Below are 11,669 nucleotides of genomic sequence, written 5' to 3' on the forward strand. Positions count from 1 at the left end.
GGGCGGTTCTAGCAGACAAGAAGCTGAACGTAATCGATAAAATCAGGTTCCTATCCGGGGTTTTAGCCTCTTGGTAAAATATGTTCTGACTATAACTGAAATTAAATATTTATAGGAAATTTGTCCAAAGTTCTATCAATATAAAAAGGATGTAGGATGGTCAGTTTTTGTTCTTAAAAAAAAAAAAAAAAAAAAAAAAAATATAAAAGCTTTGGAAAATTTAGTAAATTATTCACTGGAAAAACATTTCTGTCCTCTCATGGCTTTTCAGCAATCCTGCTCAATTGTTTTGTACAAAAGCCTTGGAAACCTAAATACTCCTTAAAGTCTTGAAATTGCTTCATACTGAAGATCCTGTAAGAGATCTTCAAAAAGACAAATTGACACAACAGATGTAGCGTTCTCTAGTGACATTAACGGAAGAATATTTTTAGACCACCAAGAAGTGACATGAAAACGCAAGGCGAGTCGAAACTTGCTTACAGCTAGCAGCTTAAAAAAATACTCCTTATTGTTTTTTTGGTACTTGTATGATGTATATAATCATAGTTAATACATTTTACATGCAGCTTTGCTATACTTTACCCCCAACCTCCATCCCTCTAAAGTGCAAAAAGTAGCCAAAATTATATGTTTTCAATGTGTTCTGCAACCCGTAACTTGTTTTTCAGTTTTTTATTCGCAAGGGTTGAAACAACTGAGACGCATCGGGAAAATAGATAGGAACTATATAATTTGGGTTATATATTTGCACATCAGGGAGGTTTTGGGTAAAGTATAGCGGGGCTGCATGCATAATGTGTTAACTTAGATTATTCTCAATATTGAGAATTAATAATTGTTTTCTTAATATCGGTACTTGTGTGATATAGTTGTGGTCGGTATATCATACAAGTACCGCTTTTTTCTTTTTTGTAATTTTTTCCTACGTATTTTAATAGAATTAAGACCGTACTTCCAGTAAAAGGGAAATTGAGTTCCGCTTGTTAACTAGATTGAATCGTGTTTAGACTCCATATGTCTAGAATCGCCAGATTTCTCACGCACAAATCCTTTAAACTCCTCTTCGCTACTCTCCAAGAAATTTTGACTTTATATAGCAGTCAAAATAGGGGACTAAGAAACTAAAACAGCTGTACGTAGGATTAAAAGCAGTAGACAATCTGTCCCCGAACTTGTAAAAATATTGTTGAAACGTAATGGTTACGTGGATATCTGTTGAGAAAACTGTCGTAAGATGTACAATCTTCTTCTTGGCAACAAAAAAAAAGGCAACAGTCCATTTTTCTCTATATCCGAAAACATGGTATCATTAAAAAAAAAAAATACAAGGATCAGTAAAAATAATTTTCAAATTTAAGAGGAAACTTTCAGATTTAAGCACCGAATCTTTATCTTAACTTTGTTGGTGGAGAAATTCATCACAAGACCTTATGAACGCATAGTTTATATTAGATTCAAAGTTAATTTAAATAACCACTCTCTTAACGTATTTCTCCAGTAAGTGATTTTTAACGTGCTTATCTATCCCTTCTATTACCCATTGTTGATGTCACGTCGTAAAAAATTGATTTTTATTGATATGACAACGCGTACTAGCTCTAAATCTAAACAACGGAATGAAAGATTTATAGGGGAGGAAAGTTATTATCATTTTTAGCGCAAATTTTTACGAGATCAAGACACCTGACAAAGTTTAAGACATTGTAGCAGCAAACAAACTTTTAAGAAATCGAATATTGGAGGAATGTAAAAGAGAACTAATGTTGTCAAACACTCTTAGGCATGCCTTTTTTAGCCTTTTTTGTTACTTTTTTTTATCATTCCGCTAAGGAATAATAAAAAATGGCGTCTCCATTTCGGAGGGAATTCTTAACTGTGTTTACATGTTATAGTAACATTATCAGTTTCTTATTCTAGGAAAATCGTAACTACTCATGCCGTTTTCGAGAGCATAAAGTGATCGGATGGCAACTTCTCACGTTATTTTCTCCTCTCCGCAATTGTAGTCAAACATAGCGTCACATAAAAATATTAGCTAAAGTTGTCATTCTAATTAGAAGCATTGGAATGTAAACAAAAAATATAATAATAATAATTATAATAATAATAATAATAATAATAATAATAATAATAATAATAATTATAATAGTAGTAATAATTGTAATGATGGCGCTACCCTTAGAATATCCGGTACAAATGCTAAAAGTTACGAAAAATTTATAAGTGCAAATAAAAGGATTTATAAGAAATTTACGTTTATATAAATAAATCTAAAAAAGGTTAGGCTTGAGGTACATTGTTGAATTCGAAAGGTATTAATTTATTATATGTTGGAATTTGGACAACACAGTAGCTTTCATCAACGAAAGTTTTGAACATTAAGAACTTTTCGTTTTTTATTAAAAAAAAACAAAAAAATATGCAAGTTTCATTTTGTAGTTGATAAATGTTGAGTTTATCACTCAGTTCTAGGACCAATTTAATCAGTGGTATCGATGGCTGTAGAACTCTAGAAGAAATTTGGAACAAAATTTCGATTTTCTTCTGCACTTTTAATAACTTGGAAGTAATTAGGGAGTAAAAAAGCCCCCTTCCTATTTAACCCTAGGGTTCCACGGTGATAAATATGATGTGAAATTAAAAGTCAGAGTTGGTTTTTTAATGACAAACATTGAAATGTGCAGCCGTTTCTGAAGAAAAACTTCCCGAAGCCTCATAAATGTGATATCAAAACTAAACAGAGGTTAAAACTATATAAAGAAGAGTTTTTCAAAAGAAATCAAACAGCGGTATCAAAACTTGGGACTAACAGATATTAGCCAGTATACGAAAGAGCTCCCATTCCCTTTAACCGTCCCCCCTCCACTCTTTACGTTACATTTTCACTTTATACCACCAGCACTTCAAGAAAATTGCCTTAAGGCAAGGACAATGTATTGAAAAAAAAGCCCCTAGAATGGAATGACTTATTTATTCTTATTCTCTTGAAGCAATAAAATCTTCTGTTCAAATGTTTTGAAAGGGAACAGGTAGAAAAAAAAGAAAGAAAAAGGAATATATGGCAAAACCAACCAGTTTTGTTTTCAGCGCTTCTGAATGCTCTCGAATAGCACTAGCTAAACTTCAGCAGATACGACAGGGTTAAAGTCGCAAGTAGCCCCTATAATACAAAGAATAATTTATGTACCTTTTGACGTATAATGCCACACTTAACATTAGTTGTTTTTTAAGTGTCGTGAGAGTATGTCAATTTGAAAATTTCAGTTACTTAGAAAGAAGCACAAGGGTGAATCTAGTACGACTTGCAGGTAGTAAAACTATAGTTTATAAAACGAAGATCAACCCTCTCTTATTTCATAAGAGTGATTTTTACCCACCAATTTTCATCTATCTATCTAAAAAATAATTCTATGGAATGGTAACCTCAAAGTTCTTTTGTTGCCCAAAGCAAATGCAAAGCTGTTGTAATGACTTTGTTTGCCTTCCTTGCTTATGCGGTAAAATCATCAAAAGTATACAAAAAAATTTCTTAATAAAATAAACGTTGGCAATAATTTTTCGGGTAAGTTTTCTTTTTATTATACATATGATTCTTTAAAGCTCCATGAAGGTAATAAAAAGTCAAAGCAGCCGTAATGATTGTGTTGAAAAGTTCATTTTGTCAGAATCCCCATTGGGCCCAAATAAAGAAAAATATACAAAGTTTGTCTTCAGGGAGTTTAGTTGGCAAGTTTCCTCGTGTCTAATTCAAAAATAAAAATATTGGTCCTCTTCTTGATTTATGTTTATTTTTTTAATAGTAAGGGAATATCTTTTTTAGGGTGAATCCAGGCATAAAATTTATACTAATAATAGAATTTCGCAATTAAAAAAAAAAAATTCTAAATTGAGCGTTTTTATGAAATCCTTAAGCTCCCTGCGTCTGCAAACAGTTCCCAAAGCAGTCTCTTCTGGCCTTAGAGCATCAAAACTTCCAAGTTATTTTCATTAGTTAAAAGCAAAAGGAATAGTAAAAAGAAATACTTGCTTCTTTAAAATCTTTAACACTTTTAAAAGATAAATAATTTTTGTGATTTCAAACACCACTACTTATGGCCAGAAATCGTACATTCAGAAAACCTATTTTGATGTTAGAGCATTTCTAGGATTGTAAAGTACGCAAATATTTACGTTAGAATATATCTAACAGTATTAACGTTGTCTACGAGCTTAATACAAAAATTTAGTAAAAAAAACAAGTTTTTTTTTAACTGAAAGTAAGGAGCGCCTTTTAAACTTAAAACGAACAGAAATTACTCCGTGTAAGACAGGGTCTTTTCCCTCCTCAACGCCCTGCTCTTTACGTTAAAGTTTGACTCTTTCTCTCAACTCTACTTTTTAAAAGAGTAAAAAACTTTAGAGTAAACAGCGGGGCGTTGAGGAGGGAAAAGCCCCTTTAATATACGGAGTAATTTCTGTACGTTTTAAGTTTTAATGTCGCTCCTTACTTTCAGTTATAAAAAACATCTTTTTTTTCTATTTAATTTCTGAACTTTTTTGAATTAATGTATGTTTTTTTATTTTGGCTCTCTGCAAATGAATAATTAAAACAAAATCTGCATATAAAATTATTTTTTTCGCTAAATGGCTTTCTCATAGTTTTGATCGGACGTTTTTGAGAAAAAAAGGAGCGGGGGAGTAGGCCTAGTTACCCTCCAGTTTCTTGGTTACTTAAATAGGCAACTAGAACTTTTAATTCTACGAACCTTTTTATTAGTAAAAATATACATAGCTTATGAATTGACTTACGTAACGAACTTCTAAATTCGTATGTTTTTATTATGTATGTGAGGGGATTCACACCCCCCCGTCAATACCTTGCTCTTTACACTAAAGCTTAAATGTTGTCCCAATTCTTTAATAATGGCCCCTGAATCACAAAGGCCGTAGAATAAATAATGAAATCAATAAAATTACTTTAGCGTAAAGAGCGAGGTTTTAGGAGGAGGTGAACCCCTTATATGCGCAATAATTTCTGCTCGTTTTAAGTTTTAATGCTGCTCCTTACTTTCACTTGAAAAAACTCTTTCATATTTATTTTTTTATAGGCCTCACACCCTCTTCATGAAATTACCTTCCCCCATGACAAATTCCTCCATGGAAAGTTCCCCCCGTGTAACACCCTCCCCTAAGCCCCTCCCCTCTCCCCAACCAAAAAAATCCCCCTGAAAGTGTCTGTACACTTCCCAATAACCCTTAATATGTGTAAACACTGGTCAAATCTTGTAACTTGCAGCCCCTCACACGAGGCATGTGGGGGAGTAAGTCGTCCACAAAAGACATAGTTTTTAGGTTTTTTGACTATGTTAAATAAAATGGATGTCTCAGGATTTTGATCTGGTGACTTTGGGAAAAAATGAGCGAGGGAGGGGGCTTAGATGCCCTCCAATTTTTTGGTCACTTAAAACGGGCACTAGAACTTTCCATTATAATGAGCCCTAGCGTGACATTCTAGGACCAATGGGTCGATACGATCAACTTGAAAAAAAAAAATACGCATCCGTGATGTGTTTTGTGGCAAAAAATACAAAATTCCACATTTTTGCAGACAGGAGCTTGAAACTTCTATTGCAGGGTTCCCTGATACTATCGAATGTGATGGTACGATTTTCATTGAGATTCTATGACTTTTAAGGGGTGTTTCCCCCAATTGTCTAAAATAAGACAAATTTTCTTCTGCTTGTAACTTTTGATGGGTATAACTAAAGTTGATGAAATTTATATATTTAAAATCAGCATTAATATTTGATCCTTTTGATCTAACCATTTGTATCAACATTCCATTTTATAGAGTTTCGGTTACTATTGAGCCGGGTCGCTCCTTACTACAGTTCGTTACGCATTGTAAGGTTTGCTACATTATCGTTGTAAAAGAAAAAGAAAATCTGTTCGTAATGCATTAGTTATTGAGTACAAATGCGAAACTTGATGGGGGGGGGAGAATTAAAGTTTAATGCCCGGGCCACATAATAGTCACACTTACTGACAAAATCAAAATTATATACGGCTACAGGACTAATTATATATTCAGTTTGTAATTTCTCGAGTTGAAAATTGTTCAACTTTCAAGTAGAAAATGTGATGTTGACCAATCAGAGTCAAGAGATAAGTCATACCTTTTTAAACTAGAAAAGATGTGAGCTTGAAATATCAGGTCATTTGTCTGTAACAGGAATCCGGGAAAAGAAAGAAAGATGTAATATTATAATAGAATAGTTCGGAGCAAATTAGCATCGATGCAAGCCTTTAAAAACAATTTCTTGCTATTTTAATTTTTCACCTCTGAGGCAGGCTGATACTAAAATCAACAAAAAACCATATTACTCACAAGACTTAGCTGTTTTATTGACACGGGTGACTATAGTATGGCTGAGGCAAAAGACAGCTGAAAAATTGTCTGAGTTCAGTGTCTTCTTTCAACTTAGCCTTTTACACTAATTTAAGAGGAACAAATGTTTGTCTCTGTTTCAAGCTATGAAAATTCTTAGAAACATCAATTACTTTGGTTTAAGTTTCCTGTCAGTATAGAAAAACGTGAAAGCTTAATAATGTATTGATAACGAAATGCGTAACTTATGCGAGATGATCATCTTGAAGCAACTTGATATTCTTCAAATATCATTTTACAGTAATAGGATCAATTTACAAAAGCCAATTAAAGGAAACAGTCGCATCAGATTTGGCGGGTTGATTTTTGGAATTGAAATGGTCAGCAGATGCAAGCGACGGCTTCAAACTTGTGATGGAAATGATAGTCTGATTAACTTTGAACAAACAGCTTTGAATAATTGCAGCTGCTAGTTCGGGTAAAATTCTACTTTAGCTACTTTTAACTATCTTGGAAAGGGGTTAAGTTATGAAAATGAAACTGGATGGGTCTACAGACTAAAATATGTTCCGGGAAAGTATTTTGAAGTAACTATCTCATCTGTTTCTCCCTCCGGAGGGCCCTGACCTTTGATGGCCTTTAGGCTACAATTCTTTGTGTTATAAAAGTGAGACCTTGTAAAACAAATCTTCTTCTTAAAGGAAGTACAACAAAACTTTTTTCAACTTCACAACTTCGCTCAATCCCAATTTACGAGGTTTCAAAGATCCACAAATAAATCTCCTCAATTTTGTAAAAAAAAGAAGAAGAAGGACAACCATTGATATGGCTTAAAATTCTACTTAAATAATAGAAATTACAGTTTCAAAACTAAAACCAGAGAAAAAAAACTGATAACTGAAAATTAACATAAAATGTTATTTTGTCAAGATTTTAATAGGTCAAGTAGGCAAATTTCTAAGACTTACAAATCGGAAGAGGGTTAACATGGAAACTTGGTAATAACTTCCAGGAGTATATTTTTGGCCCTGGATTCATTACTGAAATTTTCATTTCCACACATAACCCCTTTCCAAGATAGCCAAAAGTAGCTAAGGTTGAGTTCTACCTTAGTTTGTACTAGGTTAAGTGAGAACCAATAACGCTTGTTGTGATTTAAATTGAATATATTAACTAGACAGCCTATTAAAATTTTAAAACGTTTCTAATCGATAAAATAGAATCAATGTTCTAAAAATTTGAAAAATAGGAACTTTCATCGTTTTAGCTCTAAATTTTTCAGCTGAATGGTTGATTTATAATTTTTTTTTTTTTCAAAGAATAAATTCGTACAGAGAATATTAGATTCATAATTCACAGTTCTTAGCCTACTTCATAATTTTCAAACAAATTACAGTTAAAATACTTTGGAGCTACTTCCATCACACTTTACACCCAAAAGCTCCCCCCTCCCCGTAATGTACATATATAAAGCCCACATTATATATTTCATTTGTATTTTTCCGTTGTTTAATTTCATCGGCGTTGATTCAGTATTTCATCGGCATTGAAAATATATAATTTGGGCCTTATATTTGTACATTAGAAAAGGGCGAGTAAAGTAGAGTGTAATCGGCAAAAAAAAGTTTTAACTACATTTTTTTGCATATTGTAAGAATTTTTGTGTTAACACTGCCTTTTCAAAAGCCCCGATTATGCATTAATGCGACTAATTTGCATGGAAACTAAGGAAAAATCAGATACTAATACACGAAAATCCACATGTTACATTCGTCTTGATCCGCCCTTATTAAAGGTTTATGCCTAGAGATATCGTTAGATACTTTATTTGTAATAGAAATCACCTTATATCGGCCATTCAAAACCACAAAATTTTACGAACATTTTTATGAATCTACAGTTACAGAATGGAAACTTTGTTATTGATATTGTATTATTGTCTAGTGAGGTCTGAGAAGCCACCTGCTACAGCCTATTATTTTTGGCTTGTCCTCATGAAAATTATATTATATGCCAGGATTTCCCGTCTATATTCGTAACTTTCAAGTAAAGTGCCCAAGTATGTTCTTTTTTCTTTACCACCCATTGTATTTTGATAGGTCGATACTCAGTTAACATAAATAAACACTACCTCACTATAGATAGCAGCACTTATTCGTTGTCCTTCAGAGCATTCTGTTTCATTCACCACTACTACTATCTACTACACTAGTACACATTCCGTAGTACACTATTACTAGAAACTTCTCCAGACTATTCCTAGCCCGTTGTAGTATCAGAACTAGACTGAAAGAAGACGGTGGAACATTGGTGGAGTTCCTCAATCTGAAATTCCGCGCCAATTTTGCGAATATGGATCTACAAGTCATTCGCAAAACGCATTGACGCTGTCTAGTAGTTTTTTTTGGCACGGCGGGTATTGTCTGCACAAAGCCGAGGGACTAAATACTCCGAAAATTGCATAATGCTAACATGAAGCATATTTTTCTAAACTACATTTCTAAAAGGTGAGAGAAGCATGAGAAATGCTTTATTTTTCTTTGCTTTAATTGTATATATTAAGAAAGCAGTAAATCTTTTGGGTCTTATATTAGAACAACCAGATTTACTTTTTTTTAAAGATTGGATATTCTACTTTTTATACTGTAAACTTAGAAAGTCTAATTATTTTTAAGACAATATCTATGTTATTTACCTTTTTTTTTAATCGCACATTCAGCTTACGGAATATCAAAGGACAAGTCTGAATATGAACAATTTCACAATTTTGTGGGTAGCCGAAGGGAAAATGTAATAAAAATGACTTTTAAATTTAAAATATAAAACAAATTATCGAGATGGAGCTGCTTAGCAAAGTGGTTTCCAAGAATTAGCAGGCCGTGACTCCTCAGACTATGAAATACGTAAAATTCAGTTTCTTTTCTCATACCAAATGTGAGCTATAATGTAGTTTAAGATTAAAGAAGCAAGCTCCTCTTATGTGACAGAAGGCAACACTGAATTTTTTGAACCTTCACTTATTTTTTTACTTTAGCCTCTTCCATTCAGGGTGAGGGGGTGCAACCTACAGTCTGTAAACAACTGTTTTATAATTAGTTTTAGAAAATTGAATATTGACAGTCTATTAGATTGATTTGCTCTTTTAACTACTGAATTAAAGGTGTAAATGGAAACAGTTTATTAAAAGACAGTGAACAGAAAAAGTATCGCCTTCTCAGAAAGTAACTGAAGCTTCCAGGATTTTAATGGCACCCTAAAATGGCACCTAAAAACAAGGAACAATTTTCAAGTGTAAACATCATTTTTTCGTGTGTGTAAAGCTAAAAATGATGTTTAATGATAGGTCTATAGCTGTCTCAATGTTGTAAAAATAAAGAAATATTGTCATTTATCCTTTGTTTAGGACCTCTTTCAAGTCCCCTGAGCCCACCTTCTAAGGGCTAGACCGCTGATAAGTAGAGAGTAAAACCTTGTCTTATTTATGGCTTTTTCAGCCAAAGTCGGTCGAACTGTAAGCAAGAACTGACTTGGCTCAATAGTAACCGAAACTCTCAAACACATAATTTTGATATTAATAGATATATCTAAAAAATAGCTTATTACACTAATTCCAAATATATAGGATTAATCAAATTTAGTATTATCAAAAGCGGCGAGTCTGAATAAATTTGCTTGATTTTTGAAAAACGGGAAAAAACACCCCCTAAAAGTCTAGGGATCTTAATGAAAATCACACCATAACATTCAGCGTTTCCGAAAATCCTACTGTAGAGGTTTCAAGCCCCCATCTGTAAAACGTGTAATTTTGTGTGGTTTGCCAGAAGAAAGATCACGGATGTGTGTATATTTGTTTTTTGTTTTTTTCCTCAAGGGTAATAGCATCAAACCAGTAGTCCTAGAATATCGGAAAATAGCTTATTCGAACGGAAACAAAAGAATGCTCTAGTGTTCCTTTTAAGTTACCAAAAAGATTAAAGTGCAACTAACCCCCCTCCCTCTCTCTTTTTTCCTCAAAGTCGCCTGATCAAAATCTTGATATAGCGACTGTGTTCATCATAGTTAAAGAGCCCAGTAACTATACCTTTGGGGATAATATGACCCCCCACAGCCCTTGAGGAAAGGTTTGTAGGGTGTTAAATTTGGCCAATGTTTGTGTATAGTATTTGTTATTGGAAGTGTATAGACATTTTTCGGGGGTGGGTGAATTTTCTGATCGGAGGATTTTCCACGGGGATAAAATTCTTTTGGGATGGAATTTTCCAAGGGGTAAACTCTCCAAGGGAAATTTTAAACTAGGGGAATTGGCAAGAATTCCTAAACGAAATTCTTTTTATTTATCTTACCTTCTCTTTGCCGACTAAATTTTACATGTTAAGATGTTAAAGCGAATTGTCCGAGGGAGAAATTTCTACCGGGTCAAAATTATCTAGAGTATCTTTACGTAGGGGGGGGGGATTTTACACGGTAAAAATTTTTCATGGGGAATTTTTCCACGGGATATATTCTCCAGCTGGATAGCATAGTAAAATATTCTACTAGCATGTTAATAAATTGAGAGGGAGTAGTCAATCTTGACTTGTCCCAATTAAAGATAGGAACGGGGCCACAATTAGTGATAAGGAAAGAGTTAAAGAGAGATGGGCGAAATATCTTGATAATGTGCTAAACCGAGATACAGTTGCAGGAAAAGATATAGGGGAAAATGAAAAAGTTTGTGACACCTTGGATGTCAAGGAAGACTTGTTTTGGGAGAAAGAATTAGCGACAGTACTATAAGGATCAAAAAATAATAAGGCTCCAGGTGCTTATAGATCGTTAAATGAGTTTATTAAATATGGTGGTTCTGAGGTTAGAAATAAGCTACTGAAGATTATGAAAAGGATTTTTGAAAAACGGGAAGTATCTAACGAATTTAGGAAACCCTTAATTAAACCACTGTATAAGAGAAGTGACAAGAGTGAGTGTCGTAATTATCGAGGCATTAGTCTGGTCTCTGTAGGTAGCCAATTATTTAGCAATATGATATTTTTTTTTACTGAGAGATGGTATAAACATAGCTTTAAGAGACGAATAGTGTGGTTTTAGATATGGTAAAGGATGTGTCGACCAAATTTTCACTCTTAGGCTAATAATTGAGAAGCGCCTTAGTTGTCAAACACCTTTGGTCCTCAGTTTTATAGATTATGCGCAAGCGTTAGATTCCATTGATAGAAGAGCTTTACCAAAGGTCTTATCCTTGTATGGTATACTAGACAAATGCATTAAAGTGATTAGTGCTATGTACGAGAATAACACTGCT

The 11,669-nt window shown here is 33.5% G+C and overlaps 1 protein-coding gene across 9 annotated transcripts in view; it reads right to left on the bottom strand.

Moving 5' to 3' along the window:
• Nucleotides 1-8,661, bottom strand: part of LOC136033020 (uncharacterized) — a 408,980-nt gene extending 400,319 nt beyond the window's left edge. For 7 of the 9 annotated variants that reach the window (XM_065713569.1, XM_065713568.1, XM_065713566.1 and 4 more), the window contains exon 1: nt 8,502-8,661. The gene's annotated coding sequence lies outside the window, so the exon portion shown is untranslated. Of the gene's footprint in view, nt 1-3,075; nt 3,164-8,501 lie in introns of all 9 variants that reach the window. The other 2 variants (XM_065713564.1, XM_065713563.1) reach the window with 1 other exon arrangement.
• Between the last annotated feature and the right edge of the window lie 3,008 nt (nt 8,662-11,669).

The sequence above is a fragment of the Artemia franciscana genome, chromosome 11 (assembly GCF_032884065.1).
Source record: "Artemia franciscana chromosome 11, ASM3288406v1, whole genome shotgun sequence".
Lineage (NCBI taxonomy): Eukaryota > Metazoa > Arthropoda > Branchiopoda > Anostraca > Artemiidae > Artemia > Artemia franciscana.